Here is a 25,814-nt window from a genome sequence, read left to right on the forward strand (position 1 = left end):
ATATTGGAAAGTGGAATTTGGAAATCCATGAATTGGGAAGACAATATATAATTAGGTATATAAAAATGATTTTTTCATCGATTACAAAATTTTTAATGGTTAATATTCATCATTTTCCACTTGATTTTCCAAATAAGCTTCACGATACGACATCATTGTGGGATTTTTAGAATTATGAATGGCATAATGTTTTTATACTACCTAATTTTTATAAACATAACTGGTAGAGATTATGAAAGATATTGTCAAGAAATTCTCAAAGCTATCTTTCTTCGAAATTAAGGTTTTAAATATTATTCATGTCCAATGGAGTTTGTGCATTACATCTTTCGATTTCGAAGTGTTCTCATCTGAATTATATATATATTATCGTCTGATACATATATTATATACAGGATGATGAGGATATTTTGCGGGCGAATGAGTAATGCTCTACTATGTTCGATGTCTATCATGTGAAAAAACTTATTTCGAATACTGAAAGCTGAAGGGAATCTCGATGATATCTCTCATAAACTCAGCAGTCATGTATACTGAAGAAATATTTTAGTATATAAATAATGTGGGAATTATAACTCAGATTGCATTATAAAGCTTTAATATTCAGATTAGAATAGGACAATAATGAACATGAATCATTGAAAATTTTCAAATTTCCTGTCGAAAACACGGTGAAAGTATACTGAAAGCAACAGAACTGCTCTAGTAGAGTTGAACTATCCGATAATAAATTTTTCATCGATAACAAGAAACCCAGGAAACATTTTGAACCCTTTAGAATTCAATGTATGATAGGCGGCAGATTGAAAGCAAACAGAACAATTGTTATTGTAATCAATTCACTGTGGACAATACAGAAGCCCAAAGTTTATGGTCTCATTATGTTCCGTTTCAAAGTTATGCAAGATTCCAGCATCTTCCACTAAAAACATAACATAACTTGAAAACTATCATCTCAGTAAAAATTCATTTCACTATGGAAAATATTTTCGTTAAGTATTGAAGTTTTCAAGATATGCATTGTTTTGAGTGAAAAAATTGGAAAACGTCAGAAAATATTGCAATATTGAAGAGCTTCACAATGAGAAATGATGGGACCATACTTTATAGGAGTTCTTTGTTGTTTACAAATTGTCGTAGAATAACTCTGTGAAATTTGAACAGAGATAGCTTTCACTCCCGGTATCTGAAAGAAACACATCATGAAAATGATGGAGAAAGTATAATTTTCCGGACACCATTATCACATCATTTCGGAGTAAAGTAAAGGTTAGCTTTCCTTGTCAACAATACATAGGTTGCACTAGAATGTTTAATTTTCGGCTACCTAAAACTGAGATTCGAAAATCAAGGACCGAAATATTTTGTTTCCGAAAAACATCCCCGCATCCATAGAAATTTTAATATGAAGATAGGTCGTACATGGAGTACGAGTAGGCAGTGTGAAAAAGCCAAATGTAATTAATTCATTATTTGGGTTATTGTATGTACATATTCATAGAATATCCCGAAACACGTGGAATTTGAATTATAAATTGATATTCTCCAATATGAAAATATGTGATCTCTCTCTTCAAACCTCTTCAAATGACGATTAAGACCCCTAATTACCAAATGCGAAGTATGGACTTGTGATATCGTTTGAGAGGGAGCTTTCTTCTCTATCTATAGAAATCCTGTCGTTTTTAAGTTTCTGGCAACAAAAGATAAAATGTAACCATCTGATTATCGGAATTCCGTACAATATAACCAATATGTATGTAATACCTCCGAGTATTACCATTGAGTATAGACTACGTAGTGTTATCTATATACAGGGTTAGACCTATTAAGGGGGGAGACTACACTACAGAGATTTCGAAAGTCGTTAAAAATACAGGGTGGCTTGGATTACAAAAAAGTTGCTTCATTCGAGGATGAGTGTGTTGGTTTGAATATTTCTGAAATATCTCTGAGAGTTCCGAGATATCTGAAAGTCAAGATTATCTTTTTTTTATAAGACATTTGTTATAAGACATCTCGGTGTGTAGTCATTATCCAATATAGCGATTATACTAGTGTACTATTTTTTTTAATTCAAGCCACCCTGTATTTCGAACGGTTTTGGATATTCATGTAGTCCCTCTCTGAATAGTTCTCACCGTGTATATTATATTGATGTGAGTATTGAATAATCAATGATATTGCCAACTTAGTTACTAAGTCACTTAGGCCAATTTTGAATACTCAGTTTTAATACTCAGTAGTATTAATGTCAGTATATGAAGGCCAACGAAGTATATGTTCAAAATGCTAATAGTGAAAATCTTGGCAACAATATTCTACGTATTAATTCTATATAGTATCGAATTTCGGTTATAATTATTTTAGTAACTTTTGAAAAATATCTAGATCATTTGTATTTTTTTGGATATATCACAAGATATACCTACTTTCAAATCAAAAAATTGGGAAGTTAAGTAATAACCTCTTTAGAGGGGGATGAACGTTGACGAATGTCAATAGAATATTCAGATTTGATGTCTTTCGAGATTTTCTATGGATTAGGCTTTTCACACTGTAAAATAGCATATCATTAACCTAGGGATCAAAACGACACTTTTAATTCGTCCCTTTGTCTTGAGTTGTTAGCATCGAAAAGTGCTGTGTCGATCTTTGCTATGGCGTTTGAGAAAGAATGACGGTACAAACTAAGGTGTTCAAACATAATTGAATTTGAAATGGATATTGAAAAAAAAACAGAGAAGAAGTTCAGGCTCGAATTTGAAAAAATATTTTTTTTTCAGGAGAGATCAGAAGTGTCATTTCAGTCTCAAATAAGGGATTAAAAGTGGCTATATATTCATGAACGGTTTTTTGTTCCGACTATGACAAATGATATTTTGAAATTTGTTAATTCCTTTTGAAATACATATTGAACTTTGCTAGTCGAGGGCCTAAAAATTTATTTTTGTTTGCTTTTTCCTTTAGGTCTGAAATTGTACATGTTTCAGGCATCATGAAATAATTTTTTGTTGTCAATTGAATTTCCCGTCATAATAGCAGTTCAGTCAGGAATAGTTTTTGCCGAACCCGTGCGTGATAAAATCAATAGTCAGGAAAAAACCACTGATCAGATTCAGAGCAAATACTGAAATGGATGCGGGGGATAGGGTAAAATCGCAATGGCGTTTTCTACATTTAGTAGAAGAAATTATTTCGCTCATCGATATATTTTCGAATAACTATTAATAATGATGCGAAAAATTTCTAAATTCATTTTCTTGATTTCCTGCATATTTTTTGGATGTATTAATTTTTTTCTACTCACAATGGGTCCCAACAGAACGTGTTAAAACGATGATCATCATAAATATTTTCAATTAAGAATGTGCTGGAAGATAATCATTAAAAATTTCCTATGTTTTTTCTATCCAGCATTCATGAGGATGAAGGCCTTTTTGCATTGAAACCACTTGTTCAATATTCATTCCTATGTATAATTCATTACCTAGTTCATTTTCTGAACCTAAAAAATTTTAAGAATTGTAGTATTTTCTATTTGTGAGTTTAAAGATTTTATATTCTTAGAGTATTATATGAAAGGAATTATGAATTTGATGATTGATGTATTAATTTTGAATACTTAGATAGTTTTTTCAAAGCAAGTGGTAAGTTAAGTACCAATGCATATAAATGAAAAAAAAACAATAGTTTTTGATTTTTAGAATCATATGAAATCAAAGAAATAAAAGTTAGTAATTTTTTTCCATTCATACGAGACCATATCGGTATAAAATTGAACAATCACATTTGTCAATTCTTCCTGGTGGAACTCAAATCATTTCTTTATTAAAGTGAAAATGGAATGATCGTATATGAAAATTCAACGATAGTAGTATAGGAGGTCGAAAAATGAAAAAAGGGGGTTAGCAGACTATGTCTCAGCTAATTATCCTTTGTCACTTCCGTGGATTAATTTTGTCAACAAACTCTTATACCTCAATTTAGTCAGATAATTTCGTATATGAAATAAAAATTAACAATTGCGTTTGGTGGGTGGGACTCTGGAAATAATGTACCAATAAGTGAAATGCGCAGCGTTCCCTAGAGCATATCATGTTTTGTATCTGTTGTGTCATACATCGAAGCACCATATGGCGCTTCAGCCGTCAAATTCTAATTCCTCAAATCCTGATGTAAATGTGAATCAGTTTACAAACCTTCATCGCTAATGGGGCCAATCTAGAGGACCGTGGCGACGATATCATTTAGGCATTTCGTAATTGAAACATATTCTTTTGTTTTGTACTGACCGAAGCCATCATAAGGACGAAGTTGTGTGTATTTTATCTGGTGATGAGGGATATGAAAGAGCCAGTCCCAAAAAAATTCAAAAACAGCGAAGGAGAGCATAAATTTTTGTTTATTTCTTCATTGAATTGTAATAACAAATTTTTTTCAAATTTACATGATAATTTATTTGGATATTCAACCCTAAAGTTGAATAGATTCATTTGTATTACATAATATGGATATCTTTTTTACATTTCAATATCAAGTATAACTTTTCGTAGTGCTTTTACTCTATTCTGCATTATGTCCATCGTCAATTAATTATTCAATAAATATTTTGCCAAATGTCCGTCTTAAGTATTAGTGTGAACAGGAACGGGATTTTTGAAATCAAAGTCCTAGCTGAGGGGTTAACTAGATTGGTTATTCTGACAGAGATGAGCCTTGTTGAGGAAAAATCAGTTCTAAAACTAACAAAAAACATTGTAATCCGAACAACAATCTGACATCATAACAACAATTTAACTCTCCTAACACCAAGCACCACTGTCTTAATTATTATCAAATTATTTCAGTTTTCGCTGAAGATGGCTGTTAATATATACATATAACCGATCAACCCAAGAACATACATTAATCCAACTGCGCGAGGTACTTTCTTGAAGTGAAATCGCGACGCATCCCAGTGCGCAACAAGAAAACATACACTCCGCAACCCAAGGAATGAAAATCTTACATTACTTATATCAGTTCAACTTGCCCCCCGTAGTACATAAACGATCTCTCAAGTTTCTGTACGATAGAAAAATTAAATTTCCAAAATTTTTTAAATTGTTACATTGAAAAACAAAACTTGATTAGCGATATCTATGAAACAACCTGACAGATCATGGTTGATTGACACAACTCATAACAATCAGTATACACCCAAAATTGAACTAAAAATTGTTGTTTTTTTTTTTTACTTTTATTCCTCATATTAACGGTATACCGTATCCTTAGGAAAATATTTCTTGATGTGACTCACATGAAACATTCCTCTCTCTTTTTCCTTATTCGGATATTGAAGAATATATGTCGCTACTCCTATCTTTTTCTTGATTACGTATGGACCCTCGGACAGCAATGAAAACTTTTTAGTTTCAGATTTCAGGGAAGAAGAAGAGACATTTGCTTTAAGTAATACGACATCACCGGTGTTGAATTCTACCAGACGACTAAGAACTTTCAGTTGATGTCGAGCTGCTCGACGCGATGCTTTATTTTCTAAGCTTTCTTTCGCAAGAAATAATTTACGATCAGTATTCCCATCAACATTAGTAGCAAAGGAAGAAAATTTTTCTGGTAAAAACTTAGGCCTTTCGATCCCAAATTCAAGCTCTAATGGACTGAATCCCGTGGATTCATGAACCAGACTATTGAAAAAACATGCAAATGTCTGAACTTCACATGCCCATTTTGTATCTTGCTCATAACAGTAAGTATGAACTAGCCGACCAATTTCTTTCATTATTCTTTCGGAAGGATTTGATTGAGGATGGCGAATTGACGAAAAAATATGTTTCACACCTATCTCAGACATAAAACTCTTCCACTTTTTCGAAGTAAACTGAGTGCCATGATCTGACAAAATGTCTTTTACTTTGCCCATTTTCGGAAAATAATCCTTCAATATTCTATTGAGGAAAACTGATGTGGTTGCCTTTTTTAATGAGTATAAGGTTACATATTTGGAAAATACATCCAGCAGTACACAAATGTATTCCACCCCACCACGACTACGTGGTAAAGGCCCATATAAATCGAGAGCAACCAGGTCGTTTGGTGCCGATGGAATAATAGCATTAGGAGTTACCTTTGGCATAGCGCAGCTTTTTGCCCTTTGACAGATATCGCAACATTTTATCACCCTTTTCACATCTCGTGACATGTTGTTCCACCACAACTCGTGCTTCAATGCCTGCCACGTTTTGAAGCCTCCAAAATGACCGAGAGCCTCGTGATAAGCACTGCATATACGTTCCACCATACACCTTGGTATACACACCCTATAAAAATTGTCATTTTCATTTCTGATATACAACAACAATCCTCACCTTATAAGAAAACTTTTACCCAATTTTTCGTCCTTATCTAAGTTCTCGAGAATAGACCCCAATTTTTTATCGGATTGTTGGAATTCTGGCAAATTTTTAAGAGAATTAACAAAATCTTTTGGCAATCGTATAAGAGACATCAACTTAAACAATTTATCAGAAGGTGTAGGAGGACGAATGGCTGAATATCTAGATAACGCATCAGATATAATATTTTGAGAACCGGGAATATATTTCAGATCAAAATCGTAATCCTGTATAGCCAGCGCATAACGAGCTATGCGGGAAGACAACAACCGACAAGTCTTCAAATAGGTCACCGAATTATTATCAGTATAAACTGTGAATTTTTTGCCTAATAGATAGATTCGGAACTTGGAAAGTGCCCAAACTACTCCAAGGGCCTCCCTTTCATTGATGCTTTAACGTCTCTCCCTATCTAAGAGAAGACGACTGGCCCAGGCCACTGTGCGATGTTGCCCGTCTACTATCTGGAAAAGCTCTGCCCCCAAACCTACATCTGACGAATCAGTACTCACACAATATGGTACGTCTTCACGAGGGTGATACAACAAAGTATTCCGTTGTAAACATGACTTTACTTTCTCAAAAGCTTCAACCTCTGTACTAGTACACCTTCATCTCACTTTTTTTTCAGAAGCTCAGTTAAGGGGGCAATTAATTCCGAAAAATTAGCACAAAAGGAACGATCGAAATTTACCAATCCCAAAAAAGATTGTAATTCCTTGTGATTTTTGGGTGGTTGGTAATCCTTTAAGGCCTGAATTCGCTCTGGATCCGGAAAATAACCGGAAGAATTAATCACATATCCTGAGAAAGGAATGTTCTGTCTGAAAAAATTACATTTTCTGAGCTTCAACGTGAGACTAGCTCTCTTCAACCGCGCAAAAACTTTTCTCAAATGGAATATGTGCTCTTCGAAAGTACCCGAGACAATGAATAAATCACCCACGTATTTGACGAGAAATTTACCAAACTCTGCATCAAAAATTTTGTTTAGACAACGTGTAAAAGAACTCGCGCTGGAAGACAAACCAAACGGAAGCACGCAAAAAACATATGTAACTACGTTGAATTTGAAGCCCAGATATTTCCGAGAGTCCTTGGATACTGGAATTTGCCAGTACCCATTTGTTAAATCCAATGATGACATGAAACTACAGTTAGAAATTGAATGTAAAATTTCCTCCACTGGCATTGGAGTTTCGTGTTCTTTTTTCATAACGGTGTTAAGGAATCTCGCATCTAAACATATTCGCACGGTCTGGTCCTTCTTAAGGGTAGTCATGAGAGGGGAAATGTAAGATGTTGGCGCTCTTTCAATAATATTTAAGGACTCCATTTGATTTAATTGAGATTGTATAGCCTCTCTATGCCCTACAGGAACCGGATATTGTTTCAGGCAAAATCCTTCCATATTGTGCAACTTCACTACATGCTCGTACTCGTGAGTTAAACCTGGAATTTCCAAAAATATACTCTTATATTCCTCCAGCAAATCCTGAAACACAAGTTTTTGATCAGAGGAAATATCACAACCCTGAATGACAAAATCTAGTTCCTCAGACGACGGAGTCGTCCCACTATAGTCCGGCTTAAGAAGTGATATCGATTTTCCTAAAATAGCTTTCAATTTCAAAGAGGAATCGGACAGTGTCTGGTGCTCAAAATGGTATTTCTTCACGCTAAACCAGGTACTATTATGCTTCAACAAAATTTCGCCCACTCCCAGATCAATGCTAGCATGAACAATACGCAAAAAGTCACATCCCAAGATTAGAGGGTAAGCTAAGTCTGGTATGACTAAAAATTCCTGAATGAACTCGCGACCGGCAATCGAAAAAGTAATCAAAGCCTGCTTTCTAACTTTACGTTGACGATTTTTGAAAGCGCCTGTAACTCTGACACCTGTGCAATTAAAAAAGTTATATGTTCGCGATAGGATGATAATTGCATCCACACATCCTCGCTCAAGGCACATATTTCACTTCCAGAATCAACCAATGCAGGAAATTCGAAATGAAAAATTTTTAACAAAATTGTTGGGGACCTAGTTTCCGAGTATTTATGATCGAAACCACCCCTTCAGTAACAACTTCACATCGGGATCTCCTATTCGTGAAGTCGTTCGGTGTTTTCCGACTTGATATTATCTGCCGACTGCTCTTCCGAATCGACAAAGATGGAGGTGGTCAAAACCCCTCAAACCAAAATTTCCCCACCCGCCAAAAGAGTGAGAAAGGATAGCTCCTCGTCAAATGAAGATACAAACAAGAAAAGAGTCTTGGAAACCCCAGACCAAGAGAAAACCACTCCAGTGGAGAGAAAAGAAAAAATCCCCCCTGTGACCCTGAGAGGTACGTCCGAATGGACTTCAATTTCGAACGCGTTAATGCGAAACGGTATTAAATACCAAAGAGCGACGACAGTAAAGGACGGTATAAGAATCGTCCCACAAAGCGCCGATGATCATAGAAGGATGACGGACTTCCTTCATAAAATAAATAGGGAGTTTTACACTCTTCAACGGGAGGAAGAAAAGAAAATATACGCGGTAGTGAGATACCTACCGCTGGATGCAGATATCCCGACGATCCTTGACGACCTCAAGGATCAAGGGATCGTCGATGCTGAGGTCATAAGGATGACCTCAAATAAAACAAAACAGCCGATGCCCTTATTGCTGGTTAAAACATAGAATAAGGATATCTTCGAGGTGAAAAGGCTCTACAACATGAACTGTGTTGTTGAACCTAAGAGAAGGACGATTGGGCCTGGACAATGTTACCGCTGTCAGCGATATGGACATGCCCAAAGTAAGTGCACTTTTCCATGGAGGTGCGTGAAATGCTCCGGTAATCACAGCTCCAAGGAGTGTACGCTTACCAGGGAGAACGAGGAGCGAAATGCCTCTTGTGTTCTCTGCGGAGAGCAAGGACATCCAGCCAGCTACAAGGGATGTAGCGAATGGAAATTGGTCACTAAAAAGACCAAGAGATCGCCAAGATCGAACCAGACCAGCTCGAGGCCAACACAAAATACACCGAGGCCATCACAAAACTCTTCGGAAGTGAAGAAACCCCAGGAAACTGCAACCAAAGTGGTCAAAGACACGGAGAATCCAGAGAAAAAGAAGGAAAAGTCAAAAACCGTCAAAAAAGCCGAAACCAGGAAAGGAATTTCTGGAATCACTGAGGAACTAGATAAGTTCACGAAAAACCTCCTCAGCACGATGATGCACAATCTGGAGAAAGAGATTGAGAAGAAGATGCAGCAAATTATTAAGAATATTTAATGGCTGATACGACGATAAAGAACAATCTCATAATTGTCTCTTGGAACGTCGAAGGATTGAGAGCCCGCAGATCAGAATTCGAAGAACTGATTGAAGAGAAGAGACCGGATGTCATAGCTCTCCAAGAAACAAGACTTAACGCCAACGTTCGGATAGCATTTCCCAATTACGATATCTACAGAAATGATAGACCTAACAGCACAGGTGGCGTTGCTATACTGGCTAGAAAGAATATGGATCACCATTTCGACCAAATATTCAATGGACAAGAAGTAGAAGCAATATCGATTATTGTGAATACTAATCGAGGACAAGTGAAGATTATTTCAACTTATAAATCACCGGATAAGGACATGCTGGAAGAGGATCTAAAAATGCTACTAGAAGGAAGACACCCTAAAATCATAATTGGTGATCTTAACTGCAAATCGCAGGAATGGAATAGTAGAGTGGAAAATACCAACGGGAGAAGACTGAAGATTTATGCTGAAAAACTTGATGCAGTTGTAATAGGACCTGATATACCGACCTACATACCAAGAGTAAATGGACTACCTGATGTACTGGACATTGTCGTAATGAAAGACATCACTGAAGAAATCAGCATTGATACAATAGAAGACGGAACTTCAGACCACAATCCCATAGAATTCATAGTGGGACATGGCCCAAGAAACGAAGAAGAGACACAAACCAAGGATCGCACAGACTGGGAGAAATATAAGAATTTACTTCAGGAGAAAATCACGGAAATTCCCCAAATAAACACCCGGGATGAATTAGATGAAGCAGTTGAAAAATTGGAAAATCAAATAAAAGAAGCCTATGAAGAAAGCACCAAGAGAATAAGGAAACCAATTCCGAAACATTCACACGGAGATACGCCAAGGGATATAAAGGAACTTATAAAAAAGAACAGAAGACTCAGAAAAATCTACAGAACAACAAAAAGAGAAGAAGACAAGAAGAAACTGAATAAGCATAGCCAGATATTGAAAAATGCTTTAACAGAACTGCGTAATAGCAGATGGCACCAGAGATTAAGGGAACTGAATACAATAGATCACTCGGCTTGGAAAATGCAAAAACGCTTACGACGAGAACGGACAGTTATACCTCCACTGCATGGAGCAAACGGAATGGTATATACGAGACTTGAGAAAGCCGAAGCACTGGCCGACTCAATTGAGAGAGAAGCCAGAATAAATTACAAAAATGATGATGACAATGAAGATCTAGAAGAAGAAGTGGAGGCAAACGAAGAACTGATGATGGAACCACCGGAAACCGAAACCATTCCAAAACCGGCTTCACCAACAGAAATCAAAGAGATCATAATGAAATTGAAAAGCAGGAAAGCGCCGGGAGAAGATAAGATAACGAACTATATGTTGAAGAAATTGCCTAGAAAAGGAATAGCAGCCTTGACGAATATAACAAACGGAGTGATGAGGACCGAATACTACCCAAAGAGATGGAAAACTGCAGAAATGATAGTTTTCAACAAGCCTGGAAAGGAACGGAAATTTCCCCAAAATTATAGACCAATCAGCCTACTATCAGCACTAGGAAAAATCGTCGAGAGGGTAATCGCTAAAAGGCTGAATGAGGAAACAGAAATGTTGAAGATAATTCCACCTGAACAATTTGGATTTCGACGAGAACATTCGACTGAACTCCAATTACTACGGCTCATAGAATACGTCACCGAAGGAATGCAGACCAAACAGGCCACAGGATTAGTTCTGATGGATATTGAGAGAGCTTTTGATAGAGTATGGCACGAAGGCCTAATCTACAAAATGAACCAAGCTGTGCAAGATTATAAGGAACTATCTGAGGAATAGAAACTTTTATGTGAAAATAGATGGAGCAACCTCTCAAACCAGACAATTAGAAGCGGGAGTGCCTCAAGGATCGGTACTTGGACCTCTGCTTCACGTAATATACGTCTATGATATCCCGAAGAATGCTAGAAATATGCTCACCTTGTACGCAGATGACACAGGAATAGCGTTCAGACATCGACGCCCAGAGATCATACACCGGAGACTGCAGGAAGCCATAGATGAATTACTCAAATGGTGCATCAAATGGAAAATACAAATCAATGGAAGAAAGACTCAAGCAATATTACTGCAAAAGAGAAGATTGGGGATGGAAGAAAACCTTGAAGTTGATGGAGAAGAGATTGAATGGAAAAATGAAGCAACATACCTAGGAGTGACGCTTGACAGAGGACTTACATGGAAAAACCACATCAAATGTGCAGTTGATAAAACAAAAGCCGCAATGAGTAAACTTTATCCACTCATAGGCAGAAGAAGTCATATGAATAAGAACATCAAGTTGACGATGATTAAAACAATTGCGCGACCACAACTCACATATGGTTCGGCGGCATGGGGCTTCGCAGCCAAGACCCACATCAAGAAAATACAGGCCACTGAGAATAAACTCCTTAGAATGGCGATGGACGTACCCTGGTTTGTTAGGAACAAACAAATCTACAAGGACTTGGAATGGGAACCAGTTACAGAATTTATGAAGAGAAAGGCGGAAAGGATATTCGACAAAGCCAAACAACATCCAAATGAGGAACTACGAAGATTGGTCGACTACGATCCAACGGAAGAAGCTAGAAGGTCAAGAACCTACCACCGAAGACCCAGAGATCAGTTAAGGATTTAAATGTAACCAAAGAAGAGCTTAACCTATAAAAGCTATAGGCAGCATACAAATATCAACACGACTACGATCGTGTGAGAGTCCAGAAACCATAAGAGTCAACTGGTTAATAGGCAAAATGCCCGGAACCTATGAAGAAGCAGTTAAGGGTTTTTAGTGGGTCTCGAGCTCAGAGAGTGAGAATCCCCACACTGTTCCCCCTCAGGAGAGGGTGTGTTCGTCTGTTTGCAGATTTTCCCCCTGCTACACCAAAAAAAAAAAAATTCCGAATCGACGTCTAAGAGGGCAACCCTTTTTGGCTTTTTCACATTGTACTCGTTCTTGAATGATAGGCGGTTTTCGCGCGAGTAGTAATTGGGATTGAAATGGTTATTTTGTCTTTCACCTGAAACAATGTTTTTACCACCTGAGGGACTCTGTCCATCATTTGGATATAATTCTCTTGATTTTTGAGATCTCGAAGAAACATCAACATAATAGTCTGCTTGACGAAGCTTAACCATTGCTTCTTCTAAACTCTGAGTTCCGATTAACATGGAGGAAATATTTGGAGGAAAATGTCTAGCAATTGTTTTTATCAATAAAGCTTCACTATAAGGCGGTATCAAATATTTTGCTTTCACAACATTTTTCATGAAGTAACTAACAAATGATGTCTGCTCTTCCTCCCTGAAATGTCCTGACTGTAACTCCAATCTCACTTGAAGTTGTTCAGTTTCCGACCAAAATTGTTCGATAAAGGCTGTTTCAAAACATTGAAAATCGGGAAATGAGTGCAAATATGCTTGGGCCCACAAAGATGCAGACTTATTAAAATGGCTCTTCAAACATAATCTACAGTTATCGAATGTGATATTCTCACTTCTCAACAAATATTCTAGTTGTTCAATAAACTCAATCGGATGGGCATTATCCGATGTATTATCAAAAATAGGCAGCTGTGCATTCACTTCAAGAAAGCTTACATTACGTCTCGTATTACTCGAATTACCATTCAAATTAAGATTTTCTAGAGAGTGCAACAATCTTGTCACAACTTCAGTTACACCATCACTATTTAACCTGTTATTATTTTCAACAGATTGGGGCCTAAAATCATTAACAGAATTGTGATGAGTTTACATTATGATTACCACTTTGCTGAGGTTTAGCCCTATCAGCAGTTACCCCATGAAATTCAACAAAACTATGAGGTATTTGAACATTATTTTTATGAGCTGTATAGCTGGCCGTTTACACCTAGGATTCATATTATGATTATCAAATTCATTGAAATCTGTTACATTTTGAGGAATGTTGAAATTCTCCTCTCTAACAGTATTTGTACTATTTACTATAGGAAATGAATATATTGGTACATCATCAAGATTTTTAGATTTAGCAGAACCCTCACTAATGTTTTTGAATTGCATTAAATTCCTACTATCAGGTATTATGAAATTACAAGAATGACTTCCCTTGTCCCTTGTATATGAAAGTTGTTGTTTAGTGTATTCTGAATTCAGTTGTACGGGAATACTAGCTGCTTCGTCTTGTAACACATTTCTAGGTTCAGGAAAGTGTAATGAATATGGATTATTACCAGAGTTCTGTTTTCCGTTTGAATTTGAAATGTTCAGTTCTTTATTTATCTCCGGTACAGATGTTGAATGTTCAATATTCACAACGTTTTTTGACTGCATCAGCGGAATCGAGAATTCACTCCTACCTTTTCTATTCATCTGATTATCTCTCTTCTGACCATTTGACGTCCCATTAAGACTTGACGAAAGTTTCCTTACCGCCCCTTGATCTTCTAAATCTTGAGACAAACTTCTGGCACGGCTTCTCAAATTATACCTTAAATTTGGAGGCGAGTGTTCTAATGGCATTTTTCTCTGCAATGTAGCCCCACGTTGGGCGCCAAGTTGAACAGGAACGGGATTTTTGAAATCAAATTCCTAGCTGAGGGGTTTACTAGATTGTTTATTCTGACAGAGATGAGCCTTGTTGAGGAAAAATCAGTTCTAAAACTAACAAAAAATTGTAATCCGAACAACAATCTGACATCATAACAGCAATTTAACTCACCTAACACCAAGCACCACTGTCTTAATTATTATCAAATTATTTCAGTTTTCGCTAAAGATGGCTGTTAATATATATAACCGATCAACCCAAGAACATATATTAATCCAACTGCGCGAGGTACTTTCTCGAAGTGAAATCGCGACGCATCCCAGTGCGCAACAAGAAAACATACACTCCGCAACCCAAGGAATGAAAATCTTACATTACTTATATCAGTTCAAGTGAGCTGTTGTATTGTCTGAGGTGGGTCAGGTAATTGCTGTGACAATGCAGACCAGACATGGTCAATACAATATTGGTCTGGAGGGGCATTGAATCAATCCCTTCCGTTTATGTCATGATTGGTATTTCTAAGCAATCGTTAACAATTGTGGCCTGGTGTGGACGAGCATTAACATTAAATTGTTGCCGATGGCTGCAGCAAAGGCAACAATAATAGATCATCCTATCAAATCAAGATACCTTACCCCGTTCATATTTTTGTATTAATGGAAATATTAAAATCAGAAACGCATACTGAGCCACCACCGAAACGAATTCTTGGCGTCATGAATTGTTCAATATAATGTTGGCCCCAATCTTGCCACACGAATATTAACGAAATCTAGACTGCCTGTATGCACAGCAATACTGAAAATTCGATTCAACTGCAAAAGTGAGGTTATCTGTGAGTGAGTTTTCTCTCGAATATCCACTTTAATTTTTGAGCAGTGTATTGGTGTCCTATAAGTTTTGTCAGAATGACAATTCGAAATGTTTGAAATATCAAAATTACCTCACTGTTGTACGTCAATGATTTTTATGACTAGGAAAATTCTGTGCAATCTATTTTCTTAGTTTTTTTCTTGTTGCGCGGTCTACTTCAAGCTGTTCAGAGTGAGAATTGAAGGGCCTTACTTTGAGCAATATGCATGGGAAAATCGTACTACTTGAACTTTGTGCAGTCAATGAAATGCCCTTCCCTCGAGGGGTAAACCGCTGAGCAAAATCTGTACACCAGACATCTCCATAGTGAAAAGACATCCTAAGACATCCCCAGGCATCCCCGAATTTACTAAGACTGGACATCCCCGGACTTCCTAAGACATCCTTGGAATTTCTCGAACTTCTTGGGTCTTTTTCACACATTATTACATCTCAAAAAAACCTAATATGGAAAACTAAAAATTTCTTTCGACATAAATTTGCTATCTACTTGATTATATTATCCGTGAGTGGGGATGATTTATTACATATACAGTTGTTGAGTATGAATAGTGAGGGACAATTTGTCAAACTCAGTTCAGTTTATTGAAATTTAAAAAGCAGATGTCTTTGCCGTCATATAGCTACGAATAGAATTAGAAAATGATGATTGTTCTTGATATTTTGATCATTTGCAAGTTGATGTTGGTGTCCAATATTGTTTAATTTTGGCCGTTTCTCGAAAATTTAGGCCGAATAAAAAAGAATTATTGTGAAAACTTGTAAGACGAAAACCTTTTACCGGTACAATAATCAGTTTTTGAGATATGACTAAATTTCTATATTTTGTCAGAATCGAAAATGTAGTATATCACAACTATCCTATTCTTTGATATATCCGGAAGAAATAAAGATTTTCTGGAGCAACTTTTTACTAGAAATATGATACTTCCCATTTTTATTTTTCTCTCGAATATATTTCAATATCCAGTGAGGATATTTCGGAATCTGGAAGAGTTTGAGCAAAACAGAAGGAACTTTTCCGAGTTTTTTTCGGACGAACAAGAATAGTGGAAACCTTGGCCTCCCACGACAAATAAGTTATGTGAATTTTTTGAAATCTACGAAACCTTCATTTCAAATCACGCTACTCTTTCATATTCAGTTGAGGAGTTTGATATTCACCCTCTGCAAGGGTTGGATGGTAGTTAGAGTTTTTTGAAATGGCAACCCTCACTATCTGTTTCAGAAATTACTTTCTGTCACTGAGGATAATTCTGTGTTCGATGAGGTTTTCCTACCAACCCTTTTCTCATTTTGAAGATTAAATGATTGGACTCAATTAATTCGAATCTTTTTTTCATTTATTTCTCTACGTACGACGTAAGTGTGAGCCAGAGAATCTAAAAGAATTGATGAATTTTTTGAGTTATGTCTCAATGTCCAATGAATATACACCGAAAAAAAAATGGTCCATAAATAACCAATGAAGAAAAAAAGGTTCTGACACCAAGGCTCATTTGAGTTCCGTTCAATGGTGTGATGGTCAAATGTCGAAAACTTCTTAAAAAACACAATGGAGAAAAAGAAATAAGCCGACACAAAACTAAGTTGATGAAGAGTGCCTAAGGCAGAATATACTCATTATCGTAAGCAAGTGCTTAAAATACCTTGCGATTGCAGTAAGGTTACGTAGCATTCACACGAGACGGAAAGAACACGAACTGTGTTCTCTATTGGATAAGGCATATAAGTTGGCCCAAGCATAGCATTCCTTGAAGAAAGGACACCACATTGAATGTTCAAGAACAAGAATAACCACCAACATAAAGAGTTATCATCCGGTGTTGTGATATGAAGACATTGAGATGTATAAACAAACAAAATAATTCGAACTGAAAAAAACAGAGTCCTGAGCTACATAGCGCTTGGATACCAGTCACCAATAAGACGAATTTTAAACCAATGCGAAATGTGGCATGCGGATACATAAGAGCTGGCAACGTTTCCTTGCTCGCCGGGTGGGGATAGGAATACAACTCAATCAATGAGGGGTTAAAACCGGTAAAATACAATATTAGAACCAAATTTCTTTGGAGATGCCTACCACAGTATGAAGGACTATGGCTTTAAAGACCGGAAATATGTAATACTCAAATACTGGGTTTGTGTTCCTAAGAAGCAAGGGGAGAACCAACTCGAGAACCAATCTAATTGATAGACAGCGATCATGTGACAATGGAATTTTTCATTTTCCCTCTTTCTTCCTTGGTCTTCTTCTTGATTCTTGATTTCATAATTCAAAATTTCAGTTAGAATATTTTTTAACGCTACATCTTCACTATTTGACGATAACAAAGATTGAGCAATTGATTGATGGATTCATATCGATTTGTGTGTTAAGTTTTTTCACGTAAAAATCATTGAATTTGGGTTACTGAGTCCTATATATTCAATAATACGCATCACTCTGCTATTTTACAATGGAATTGAATAATTTTTATTCGATATCTCAGTAGATTTGCCCATAAATACAATTCAGATATTCCAAAGACATCACTGGACAACCCTGAGACATCCCCTGACATCCTTGAAACATCCCCGGACATCCCAAAGACATCCTCGGACATCCCATGATATCCCCAGACATCCCCGGACATCCCCAAGACATCCCGGGACATCCCCGGATTTCCCCGGACATCCCCAAGACATCCCCAATCTTGTACACCAGACATCCCCAGCGGTTTACCCCTCGCCTTCCCTCATTGTCCGACGGAATCATTCCTCTGAAAAATGAAATGATTCGTTTATCTGTTCTATTCGAAAATTCTTAATATCTTAATGTTAATGCACTAGCGCAAACAGTTCCACCCGTGAGGGGAGATCAGGAACCTAATGTACGCCAATGATACGAGGAAAAAACAGGACCGACCGACATCAGGAAACCGAGAAGCATGCTCTACTGGACCTAGACCATGAGCCTGAAAACTGGGAAAAGGCTGCAACAGAGCTTAATCCTTTCGATATCTGAGATATCTAGGATGAGTGAATGTTCCTCTGGAGAGGAGTGTGAAAGTCGCAAGGCTTAAGTCATACTGATAATCCACTTCTACAAGAAGTGAGGGGAGATCAGGAACCTAATGTACGCCAATGAAACTAGGAAGAAACAGGACCCAACCGACATAAGGAAACCGAGAAGCATACTCTACTGGACCTCCACTATGAACATGAAAGTTGGCAAAGGGCTGCAACACAGTCTGATCCTTTCGATATCTGAGATATCTAGGATAAGTGAATGCTCCTCTGGAGAGGAGTGTGAAAGCCACTAGGCTTAAGTCATACTGATATTCCACTTCTACAAGAAGTGACAGGAGATCAGGAACCTACTGTACGTCAAAGAGACGAGGAAGAAACAGGACCGAAATCAGGAAACCGAGAAGCATGCTCTACTGGGCCTCCACCATGAGCCTAAAAACTGGGAAAGGGCTGCAACAGAGCTTAATCCTCTCGATATCTGAGATATCTAGGATAAGTGAAAGTTCTTCTGGAGAAGAGTGTGAGAGCCGTAAGAGTTAAGTCATACTGATAATCCACTTCTACAAGAAGTGAGGGGAGATCAGGAACCTAATGTACGCCAAACGACGAAGAAACAGGACCCAACTGACATCAGGAAACCGAGAAGCATGCTCTACTGGATCTCCACCATGAGTCTGAACACTGGGAAAGTGCTGCAACAGAGCTTAATCCTTTCGATATCTGAGATATCTAGGATAATAATAATAATAATAACTTTATTCGGACTATTACATTGTATTAAAAAAAATCTATATCTATAATCAGAGTTCCGGATAAAGCAGAAGAAGGCGATAAGTGAAACCACTTGTCTCGCCTAATTTATGAACAATAAAAATAAAACAAAGTCAAAAAGAAAGCAACAAAAAATTCAATCAATTTTCAAGACCACCACTTCGTTACTATATCAAGATACAATCATCTATATTCACTGTCCCAAATGCATCAATCAAAGATATTAAGAATTTCTCTCCTATTTATTAAGTTAGCAAATATTTTTTCACATATTTTTTGAACAGATGGAGAGCCCTTAAGGATTTAACCTCCTCAGGCAGCCGGTTATACATCCTAGGAGCAAAAAAACTGTATGATCGCTGGGTTGTTCTCTTAACCATCAATGGTGCGACAAAATGATCCTTACAGCGAGTATCATACCGGTGGACAGAACGCACCTTATAACCAACATGATAATTAGTGACTGCGGTAAAAAAAAACAACTTTCTTACATCCAAAACGTCCGCCTCCTCATAAAGAGCATCCGAGGGGTACCTACCATCCCTCGAGTAAATGAGTTTGAGAAATCTCCTTTGCATGATTTCGATCGGCTTCAAATGTGTATGCAACGCACCACCCCAAACTACTACGCCATAACGAATATGACTTGTAACGTGCGTTTCTCGGAGAAGCCTTAATCTCGAGCGCCAGCTATTCTTTTCAATAGGAAGAATAGCAAACCTACCAGAGTAGCTGCTAGCCAGAGACAGAGCTCGGTGTTGTCTAGGGTAGTAGCGACAACGAAGAAGTCAAAATCGAATTATGTAAAAGTTTATTCACACCTTCGGAAACTAAATATATGTACAAGGGAGATATGTGTGATATAAAATATGAGTGATTCTATCAGTGAAAATACATTCGGGAAATCTTATCCGGTCACGAGCACTTTATGAAATTTATACCGGGTGTAGTGAAAAATTAACGGTTCAATAAAAATGCGCCAACCAGAACTGACGAATGCTAAGGACTTGCTATACGGTATCGGTATGTAGTTGTATTTCTCCGGAAATGAAACACAATAAGGGCGGATCTGTTCGAGACTTTTATTCGCTGCCCCAAGGGTTATAGCACGCCATGACTGACAGCGAAGAAAATGTCTATTTTTAACGCAACTACGGGATTTCACAGACTACGTGCGGTATCTCTTATTCTCTGCCCCAAGGGTTATAGCACGCCATGACTGACAGACAAGAAGAGATTTCGGATTTAACACTTATGACGCGGAACGCGGACAGGGGGGTTGACGGAACTTTCATTTCAGTACCCCAAGGGCTAGGGCGGATCTGTTCGAGACTTTTATTCGCTGCCCCAAGGGTTATAGCACGCCATGACTGACAGCGAAGAAAATGTCTATTTCGCGCAACAGGGTAAAGAACGATAAAATACAACAGAAAACGATACAGTACAGCAGTGTCAAAGTTAAGGAAGTAACGGCGTAGGTTTAACAAAGAAACTGAACGGTACAGACGGGGACCTACCTCCTTTGTTTCAAGCACTCGAAACTCAAAGGATTTAAAAGAAAAACTAAAAAATTAACTCTAAGCACTGATGCCAACACAAAATGATTATTCTTCAACGGCGAAAGAATACCGAAAATTAACTGAATCTAAAAAGAAGTCACCACGTTAGAAAGCGAAAAATCGAAAATACTCAAGCGAAAGGAAAGCACTGAAGTAAAATTCAAAAGTCAGCCGTCGCGGGGGAAAATTTGCTTTTATAGGCATATCCCCTCTCACGGTAAAAATCTGAAAATTCCAGAATGCGACAAGAATGAAAAACGTCGTCAGCTCCGGTTTATCGCATATCAACAGATGAAAAACGTCGAAATCTTCAGCGGCATGTAAGAAAACAACGTGAAATACAGATAAGCGGTTTTTTACATTTACTCTGCCTGTCGGAATGAACGTACGGAATATTCGAGAATTAAAATATTTTCAAAGACGGAAATTTAAAACGAAAAAATGCACTAAGATGAACTCCAATTTTCCTCAGAAAACTGGGGTTCATCACAGACTTCCACAGACAGAGGAGTGTGAAAGCCGCAAGGCTTAAGTCATACTGATAATCCACTTCTACAAAAAGTAAGGGGAGATCAGGAACCTAATGTACGCCAATGAAACGACAAAGAAACGAGGGTCAACCGACATCAGGAAACCGAGAAGCATGCTCTACTGGACCTCCACCATGAGCCTTAAAACTGGGAAAGGGCTGCAACAGAGCTCAATCCTCTCGATATCTGAGATATCTAGGATAAGTGAATGATCTTTGGAGAGGAGTGTGAAAGCCGCAAGGATTAAATCATACTGATAATCCGCTTCTACACTATGTGAGGGGAGATCAGAAACCTAATGTACGCCTATGAAACGACTAACACACAGGACCCAACTGACATCAGGAAACCGAGAAGTATACTCTACTGGACCTCCACCATGAGCCTGAAAACTGGGGAAGGGCTGCAACAGAGCTTAATCCTTTCGATATCTGAGATATCTAGGATAAGTGAATGTTCCTCTGGAGAGGAGTGTGAAAGCCGCAAGGCTTAAGTCATACTGATAATCCACTTCTACAAGAAGTGAGGGGAGATCGGGAACCTAATGTACGCCAATGAGACGAGAAAGAAACAGGACCGACTGAAATCAGGAAACCGAGAAGCATGCTCTACTGGACCTCCACCATGAGCCTGAAAACTGGGAAAGGGCTCCAACAGAGCTTAATCCCCTTGATATCTGAGGTATCTAGGATAAGTGAATGTTCCTCTGGGGATGAGTGTGAGAGACGCAAGGCTTAATTCATCATGATAATCCACTTCGATAAGAAGTGAGGGGACTTCAGGAAACACGTACAACAAGGAGACGGAGAGGAAAGAGTACCCGACCAACATCATGAAAGCGGTAAGTTTAAATAAGTTTAGACAGGATGAAATGGCTGCAACAGAGTTGAATACCTCTAATATCTTAGGAAAAGTTAATATTTCTATGAACAGGAGTGTGAAAGCCGCAATGCTTAAATCATAATAATAAGAAAGTTATTCAATTGAATGAGCTTCCTAACGGTTCACAATTTTCAATGAATTCTGATACGTGGTTTGTGGTTCCAAAGACATTTTGGCCTGAATTTTCATTCCGCCTCCTCGGAATTAAAAAAAATTATTATTATGTTAACAGCGCGCGCGGTCGGTCAGTATTTACGGAATCGAATTATACGATTAGTAAGTAGTCGTTTCTAATTCGAACACGAAGATTGTTGATTCATGCTCCTATGTAACTATGTGACGCACAGATAATAATCATTCTGCCCTTTCTGCGTGTGAATGAATCCGTATTGAGTTAACGGAGCGATTGGTAGGTATTCTGTGTTTTCGGAATCGAATCAATCGATTATTAATGTTTTTTAGGATGAACAGTACACTAATTATTTATTCTTGCGGAAAAATTGTTTCATAGCAGTGTTATGTGAACAATTGCCATTTATAATGAATCAAAGAATTTTTGAACGAGCATAGGATAATTATTGAATTGTCCAGTTTTAATTCGGTATAAACATAAGCAGGCGTTTCTAATTCGAACACGAAGATTATTGATTCACGTTTTTATGTAACTTCGTGACGCACCGATAAAATTCATTTCGCCCGTTCGGCGTGTGAATAAATCAGTATTGAGTTAACCTCGCGCGTTATCGGTACTGTGTATTTTTGGAATCGAATTAATCGATTACAGATATTTTTTGTGATAAACTGTACATCAATCGTTTATTTCTGCGGAAAAAGTGTTCCATTGCAGTGTTATGTAAATAATTGTCACTCATAATAAATCAAAAAAATTGTAAACGAACAAGGGATATTCATTGAATTGTTTAGTGTTAATTCGTTATACAAATTAGCGGTCGTTTCTAATTCGAACACGAATATTGTTGATTCACGCTTTCATGTAACTACGTGACGCACCGATATTATTTATTTCACTTGTTCGGTAAGCGAATAAATCAGTATTAAGTTAAACGGTTACGTGATCGGTACTGTGTATTTTTGGAATCGAATAAATCGATTAGTGATCTTATTTTGTGATAAACAGTACACTCATCATTTATTCCTGCGGAAAAAGTGTTTCATAGTAGTGTTATGTAAATAATTGTCACTCATAATAAATCAAAAAAATTGTAAACGAACAAAGAATAATCATTGAATTGTTTAGTGTTAATTCGTTATACAAATTAGCGGTCGTTTCTAATTCGAACACGAATATTGTTGATTCACGCTTTCATGTGACTACGTGACGCACCGATATTATTCATTTCACCCGTTCGGCGTGTGAATAAATCAGTATTAAGTTAACCGGTTGCGTGATCGGTACTGTGTATTTTTGGAATCGAATAAATCGATTAGTGATCTTATTTTGGGATAAACAGTACACTTATCGTTTATTTATGCGGAAAAAGTGTTTCATTGCAGTGTTATGTAAATCATTCATAATGAATCAAAAAAATTGTAAACGAACAAAGGATAATCATTGAATTGTTTAGTGTTAATTCGTTATACAAATTAGCGGTCGTTTCTAATTCGAACACGAATATTGTTGATTCACGCTTTTATGTGACTACGTGACGCACCGATATTATTCATTTCACCCGTTCGACGTGTGAATAAATCAGTATTAAGTTAACCGGTTGCGTGATCGGTACTGTGTATTTTTGGAATCGAATAAATCGATTAGTGATCTTATTTTGGGATAAACAGTACACTCATCGTTTATTCCTGCGAAAAAAGTGTTTCATTGCAGTGTTATGTAAATCATTATTGTAAACGAACAAAGGATAATCATTGAATTGTTTAGTGTTAATTCGTTATACAAATTAGCGGTCGTTTCTAATTCGAACACGAATATTGTTGATTCACGCTTATATGTAACTACGTGACGCACCGATATCATTCATTTCACCCGATCAGTGTGCGAATAAATCAGTATTAAGTTTACCGCGCGCGTGTTCGGTACTGTGTATTTTTGGAATCGAATAAATCGATTAGTGATCTTATTTTGTGATAAACAGTACACTCATCGTTTATTCCTGCGGAAAAAGTGTTTCATTGCAGTGTTATGTAAATAATTGTCACTCATAATGAATCACAAAAATTGTAAACGAACAAAGGATAATCATTGAATTGTTTAGTGTTAATTCGTTATACAAATTAGCGGTCGTTTCTAATTCGAACACGAATATTGTTGATTCACGCTTTCATGTGACTACGTGACGCACCGATATTATTCATTTCACCCGTTCGACGTGTGAATAAATCAGTATTAAGTTAACCGGTTGCGTGATCGGTACTGTGTATTTTTGGAATCGAATAAATCGATTAGTGATCTTATTTTGGGATAAACAGTACACTCATCGTTTATTCCTGCGAAAAAAGTGTTTCATTGCAGTGTTATGTAAATCATTATTGTAAACGAACAAAGGATAATCATTGAATTGTTTAGTGTTAATTCGTTATACAAATTAGCGGTCGTTTCTAATTCGAACACGAATATTGTTGATTCACGCTTATATGTAACTACGTGACGCACCGATATCATTCATTTCACCCGATCAGTGTGCGAATAAATCAGTATTAAGTTTACCGCGCGCGTGTTCGGTACTGTGTATTTTTGGAATCGAATAAATCGATTAGTGATCTTATTTTGTGATAAACAGTACACTCATCGTTTATTCCTGCGGAAAAAGTGTTTCATTGCAGTGTTATGTAAATAATTGTCACTCATAATGAATCACAAAAATTGTAAACGAACAAAGGATAATCATTGAATTGTTTAGTGTTAATTCGTTATACAAATTAGCGGTCGTTTCTAATTCGAACACGAATATTGTTGATTCACGCTTATATGTAACTACGTGACGCACCGATATCATTCATTCCACCCGTTCGGTGTAATAAATCAATATCAAGTTAACCGCGCGCTTGGTCGGTACTATGTATTTTTGGAATCGAATTAATCGATTAGTGATATTTTTTGTGATAAACTGTACACTTATCACTTATTTCTGCTGAAAAAGTGTTCCATTGCAGTGTTATGTGAATAATTGTCATTCATCATGAATCAAACAAATTTTAAACGAACAAATGATAATTATAAGATTGTTTAGTGTCAATTCGGTATAAAAATTATATTTGTTAATTTGAGATTTTAAACTTTTAGTTGTAGTGATGATTAGGTGTTATTTTCTGATATGTGACAACCGTGCAATTTCAGTTCTGATGATCATTTTCCAATACAGAATCTGGATGGTAGGAACCTTTTTTGACCTTAAAAGTTGGTAATTTATAGCCCAATCTTGGTCAAAAATCTTGGCAATATTATCTTGCTGGCATCTTCACGCTACTTATGCAGAAATAGGTATATGGAAAAAAGTCGCGACGAGGGTAAGCTTTGATTTTAGATCATAATATGAATATTTTTCAATTTTTGAATCTCAAAATCTCAATTAAATTTTGAATACCGTATGAAATTTCTAATAAAATTGTCAACTGACATGCATACATGGGCGTTATGAAATTTCAAAAATTTTAATTTCCCATATTTCCAGTTCGGATAAACATGGGGTTATCAAAACAAACTCCTTCACGTTACCTAGCAGCCCATCAAAATGCCATGGGATAATGAAATCTCTCAACATCAAACGTAAACAGAATTCGAGAATTTTTGACGGATTAACTGGATCCATCAGGATGTTACACATGCCGTGTTAGTGGTTTCTTCGTTCTCTAATGAAAACTCAAGTGTTGGTCTGACGTGTTCATCTGAATTAAAAAACATCATACAGGGATCATTGACGTATCCCTGACG

This window comes from Coccinella septempunctata, chromosome 4 (assembly GCF_907165205.1).
Source record: "Coccinella septempunctata chromosome 4, icCocSept1.1, whole genome shotgun sequence".
Taxonomy (NCBI): Eukaryota; Metazoa; Arthropoda; class Insecta; order Coleoptera; family Coccinellidae; genus Coccinella; species Coccinella septempunctata.